The sequence below is a fragment of the Carlito syrichta genome, unplaced genomic scaffold (assembly GCF_000164805.1).
Source record: "Carlito syrichta isolate Samal-C Ts95f unplaced genomic scaffold, Tarsius_syrichta-2.0.1 Scaffold311146, whole genome shotgun sequence".
Taxonomy (NCBI): Eukaryota; Metazoa; Chordata; class Mammalia; order Primates; family Tarsiidae; genus Carlito; species Carlito syrichta.
The window spans coordinates 140765-146649 of NW_007255242.1; positions in this window are offsets into that span (position 1 = coordinate 140765).

Below are 5885 nucleotides of genomic sequence, written 5' to 3' on the forward strand. Positions count from 1 at the left end.
TTCACAGGATCATCCAAATACCTCACTATGAATCTTCTATAACCCCCAGCATCTTACCCAGATCCAGAGGCCTCCGTGGGCTGGAGGTGGGAGCAATGATTGGAAGAGCTATTTTAGACTTTAACCTTAGACCCAAGGTCCATTTTGGGTAGGAGAAACCTATTTCACCTTCTTTGAAGAGATGGGAATAAGAAAGAGATCATCGATCTTGTTTACAGCTAGCAGGAGGATAAGGAAGATGTTTGTGGGTGATGGAGGGACATTGAGGGGATCCATCGATTATACCCGGGAGAGGAGGCAGCCAACTTTATTACAACGGTGTGTGTGTGTGTGTGTGTGTGTGTGCGTGTGTGTGTGTGTATGTGTGTATGTGTAGGGTTGGGGAAGGCTTGTATTTTGCTCACCATTGCATCATCATGAGCAAATCTGTTGCAAAACAGGTTATAATTAAAGAGCTAACAGACCAGTTTTGACCAATTATGTGCAGACCAGCTCCTTTCCCATGACATACAAGGAGGGGCGTTTATACCTGAATCTCATCAGCCACACTCCAAACTACAGTGTAGGATGAGCTGTCAATGGGTAGGTTTCATTTGGGCAACTTGTCCAAGCCCCAATTTGTGAATTTTGTCATTGAGCGAAGTACTTCCTGAGGTGAATTTCGTATTCTTTTCTAATTGTTGGTCTTAACTTCTAGAATCTTTGGTTCTGAGCATTGGCTTCTTAAAGGGTAATGCCCAGTCAGGATGGGACTTACCAAGGTGTCTTGGCCATCCCCCTTGGTTTTACACAGTATAGCTTAGTAGACTGTGAGTGTGCTGGTGATCTTGGACAACTTACCTGACCTCTCTCTATGCCTCAGTTTCCTCATTAGTACAGTGATGGCAACAGTAGTACTGACCTCATAGGGTTATTAGAAAGACTAAATGAATTGATACATATAAAGTGTTTAGAACAGCACTTGGCACACTAGTGCTGTTGTGGTTGTTTGTATTAAGGCAGAGCTATGTTCGGTTTAGTGAAGAGAAATCCATCCTGTTGTAAAATTCACTCAGAAGGCAGGATTCCCTAATTCTCTACACCATCACCTCCAAAAGCGTATAGAGCCCCTATTGCATCTAGAGTCCTGTGTTAGGAATAAAAGACAACATTTCCGAACTTCTAGAGGACTTCCCTCGGCAGCTAGGAAAGGCTTGGTGTAGAAATAGAACTTTAGGTGGGTGGGTGCGACTTTGGAAAGTGGAGAGGACATTCCAAGCAGGAGCAAAGGCACGACGTGAGCATCAGTTTGGGGGCCGGTTTGATTCAAGAGGAAGACTCCTACCTGATGAAAGGTCTAGGCTGCAGATATGAAGGTCTTCAAAGGCCAAGTTGTTTGTAAGCCTCAAGACAGTGTAGGCTTTTGAATAGCGGTGTGACCAGTGAAACAAAGTTTGATGAATTTTATGAAGGAACGCCCGTAGCAGTAGATGACTTCCTGCTAGGAATTCACCCATCCATTCATCTGCCTGTCCACCCATCCACCCACTCACCCTTGCCTTCCTCCTTCCCTCCCTCTCTCCTTCCCTCCTTCCATCTGTTCATCCGTTCACGAATCCACTCATCCACCCACCTTTCTGCCCTTTCACCAATCCATCCGTCCACCCACCTGTCCGTCTGCCTGTTAGTGTATCCATCCATCCATCCATCCATCCATCCACCCACTCACCCACCCACCCATCCTTCACTTGACATTCCGTTTATCTTGGATTTAGCCAGGGTGCCCTTTCTAATGGAAGTCTAATTATGTGGCTCACCTGCTTGAATTCCTTTAATTTTTTTTCTTTGCAAACAATATTTTATTTTAAAGATGCGGGGTATAATTGAGGAATAAGGTATAGAAGTGGACACCATACAGGTAAAGTTTGGGCCTCCCTTTGGTCCCCACTTTGCCTGGTTTGAGATCAGGTACCCTTATTGAGGTTATGTCTAGCCCTTCCCTCTCACAGCAGTATCCCGCTACTGCCAATCCCTTTCTGATAGTATTATGAAATCCCTTAATTTCATAAATCATGAACCCTGAGTATTAACAGAGCAGGGTGGTTGTATAACTGGGGAGAGATGTTTAGAGGCAGAAGCGAGAACAGTTCCAAAGACCAGGGATTAGAGAAAGCAAATCACCTTCTGGAAGCCACAGGTAGTTCGTTCTCTTTGGAGTGTGTGTGTGTGTGTGTGTGTGTGTGTGTGTGTGTGTGTGTGTATGTATACAAATGGAGAGTGACTAGAAGGAGATGATACTGGAAAGATTGCCAAGAATGAGGAAAGATGGCAAAGGACCTCACAGGCCAGATTAAAAAGTGTGCACTCTAAATCAGAGGGGCTCTTTCCGTGCCCCTGAAACCTCACAATATGGATGCCCCCCTATGAGGACTCTCTGGGTAGCAAAGAAGGATGGAGAGGATGGCGGTTCTTACTCTGAGGGGGTTGATGTTGACAGAGCCAAGCCCGAGGCTCATTTCAAAGAATAGTACAAATAATTGCCGTTCTCTCTGGAGTCTCCTTTCCTCCCTTGCCCGTTGGTAGGTGCCTAGTTGACTTCTAGGTACACCACACAAGTCACGTCCTCTGGGAACCTTTCCCGACAGCTCCAGGCAGAGCTGAGGGCGCCTGCTGCTGCAAGTCTTTTCCATGCTGCAACTTCAGCTCTCCTCCCATTCAGGAAGTTCTCTCCTTTTACTCTTCCTTCTTTCGCTGCTATTCCTACCTTCCTTCCATATCAGTCTTCTTTTCTTTGTCACCAGTCTACCATCTCCTCTTCCTCCTCCTCCTCCTTTCCTTCTTCACCAGTGTACCTTTCTCTCTTTCTAGTCTGCTTTCCCTCCTCACTAGTCTGCCTTCCGTCCTGACTAGTCTACTTGCTCCCTTCCTGTCTACCTTCATTCCTTATAAGTCTGGCTTCCTTGTGGACACCAAGAGTTTGGTGGAGGGACCATGCTCAGTTTAGCTTTATATTCCCAGTGGCGTTTTATACAATGCCTGGCAAGCGAATGGTTCTGGAATGAAGGAACAGAGACATGAAAGATAACATACCCACCACCCCCAGGTCCCGGTCATGGTGAGTTATTGTGCTTGAGCATGGCATGAAGGCGAGTCCATGGGGGAGGGGGGAGGGAAAAGCCAGTGGTGGATGAGAGTTGGGAGATGGAGCAGTCCGGACAGGTGGGTGGGGGCCAGGCCGTGAAAGACTCTGTACGCCGTGTTAGAGAACGTGGTCTTCATCCTAAGAATGAGAAGCCCCCGAAGGGGAGTATCTAGGTTGGATTGTTTCACAATAGTAATGCACCTGCCAGGTAAGCTGAGGCTGGAGGAGCGGCCTGGAGGCTAGTTAGCTCCAATCCAGGTACAAAGCAAGGATGCAAACTGGTGGTGTTGTCACCGGGAAAGGGTGTTTGTGCATCAGGGGAGAGAGTCAAGGCTTTAAGGCAAGCAGAGTTGAGGGGGCAGATTTGCAAGTGGCTCTTCTGGAGGGAACAGGAGGGTGGTCTCGTGTTACTTGGGCTGCATCCAGAGGCTGAGAAAGGTGCCAGCAGGGCCTTTGCGGCAAGGGGTGAGGTGGTCAGCAGGGCTCCTGGGCCCAGATTTTAAGCCTGGAGCCTCAAATTTTAGCCGTTGTCCTGGGTCCAACTCTTGCAGGAGAGCAGGATGAGACCTCAGTGTCAATGCTGATCCTGGGCGAAATGAAATCCATCCATCCCAGGACACTTGAGGAGGGGTCCATGGGGAGGGCCTTCACATCTGAAAGTGCCCAGGTCTCAGTGAAGCTCCAGATAGGCCTGGCTGTCCGTAGGACCCTGGCCGCCGGGAGTCTCATCCGCCTGGGGGAATGTGGATGCTCTGTCTCCCTGAAAGGCAGTCCTGGACCTGTTCCATCTTGCTAGAAGCAGTGGTCTTGAGAGACGGGTGACTGAGGCTGTCTCTCCTCGCAGGGCGCTTCATGCTTCACCCGCGAGTGGTTAGTAATGCGAGTAATGATGCCAAGAGGGAGATTTCGGAGAAAAGCCCTGCTGCCTGGAATCCAGCTTCCTCAGGAAGCCTCCTCCTCCTGGTCTCTCTTCAAGGTTTTGGAAGGCTTTTCGCCCTCTGTGCCCAGTGAACCCACTTCCTGCCTTTTCTTGGCACAGTCTGGCTCTTTCTTGCCTGGACTGTGCCTCCTTGGCTTTGGGTTTTCCCTCCGTCAGCGACGCCTGAGCTTCCTTCACTCCCTCCGGTCCTCCACAGTCTGCGCCCCTCCTTCTCCTCCGCTCAGAAGGGCCTTTCTAGTTCCATCCCGTGTGCTGACCTCGAAGATTCCCGCCAGCCTGTCTGAGGGGTGTGGCACAGCTGGAGGGCCCAGGCAGAACTGTTGCCTCTTAGCGCCCCTCCCCTCAACCGTCACGGCACCCCGGTGCCCACCGTTGGAGGTGACGTTTTTAAACTAAGACCTCTGCCCATGAGTATGCAGGCTTGTGCCATCGGCAGGGAGTTGGAAGTTTCAAATGCTTTTCACCAAGGTGGTCTTGGGATGTCAGCAGGGCTAGTCGCTGTGGTGAAGCAGCTGATGAGTCCAGAGAGCCAGCAGTTACGCGAAGAAATGGCTGTAGGAAGACCCTGACCATAGGTGGAAGGAAGAGGAAGGGGATCCTGGGAGCTGAGGCAGAGGGGAGGCCTCAGGCAGGCTCAGGGACAAGACCATAGACAGGCCGGTGAGGGAGACTCTGGAAACAAGCTCTACCTACTTTTCGTGGAGATTTGGGCTCTTCCTCCTCCTGTCTCTGGTCTTTTCTTGCGACATCTCCGATCGTGCTCTTACTTTGTTTGCCCCGTGGAGCAGCCTGAGATACCTGTGCCTTGTGATGTGGAGGTTGGCTCCAACCGGAAGGAACAGAGGTCTTGCCAGGGTCCTCTGATCTGAACTAACCGAGGCTGGACCTAAAGTGTGTGACCATCCTGCATGAGTGAGGCAAAATCAATGCACCTGAGCCAGTGGTGGAGCTGGATGGCTGGTGCTTCTCCTACCGAGTCCGGGAGGCTTCCAGGAGGAAGTGGATGGGAAGCAAGCAGGGGGGTGGGAGAGAAAGGGAATTTTAGGGACTTGGAGCAGAGCAGCTGGGATGAGGCAGAGGCAAGACACAGAGTCCCGAGTCGTGTGGGATAAGCATCCCCTGCATTTTCCAAAGCTCGTGGGCTTCCAAGGAATGTTAATGTCTTCTCTTACTGTATTATTTTTCTCACCCTCTGAGGAAAAGACATGATCATGACACCCCTTCCCCAATCATGGACATAATAACTAAACTCAGAGAAAATATATTCTCTTCTCCAAATTGTAGATGTCACGACTGGGCGTCAGGGGTTCCCAGCTCAGTGTAGGGGCTTGCCTAGGGACACAGAATGCTGATCGCGAGTCTGTGTGATTATAGCACAGGCAGGAAAAACAACAGGGTTGCACGAACCCCAAAGCATCCCCAGTGACTTCAGTACCTATGTCTGTGCTGGCCTCATGCAGTCCCAAATCATGCTTTGGAATTTACTGAGTCTCACATTCTTGGCCTGACCTAGACCGTCGATGGTGGCCTTGGGCCGCTCTGAGACAGCCCACTCCCAGAACCAGGCTCAGCCCAGACCACTACCCTCCTTTCCTTCATTCCCACCTCCCAACACAGTGTAGGCTCTCCCAAACAAGGGCCCCTCATGGCACCACAATGAACCCAGGTGTCCATACACGGAGCAAAGAAGTCGATTCAGAGACGCTCAAAGAGATGGGGAGAGGGAAGGAGGGCAGGCGGGAACAGGACTGGAGAACACATGTACCCCTTTGAGTTCATGGGGAAGATTTTGTACTCTAGAGCGGGGAGGCCTTTGAGCGGGGG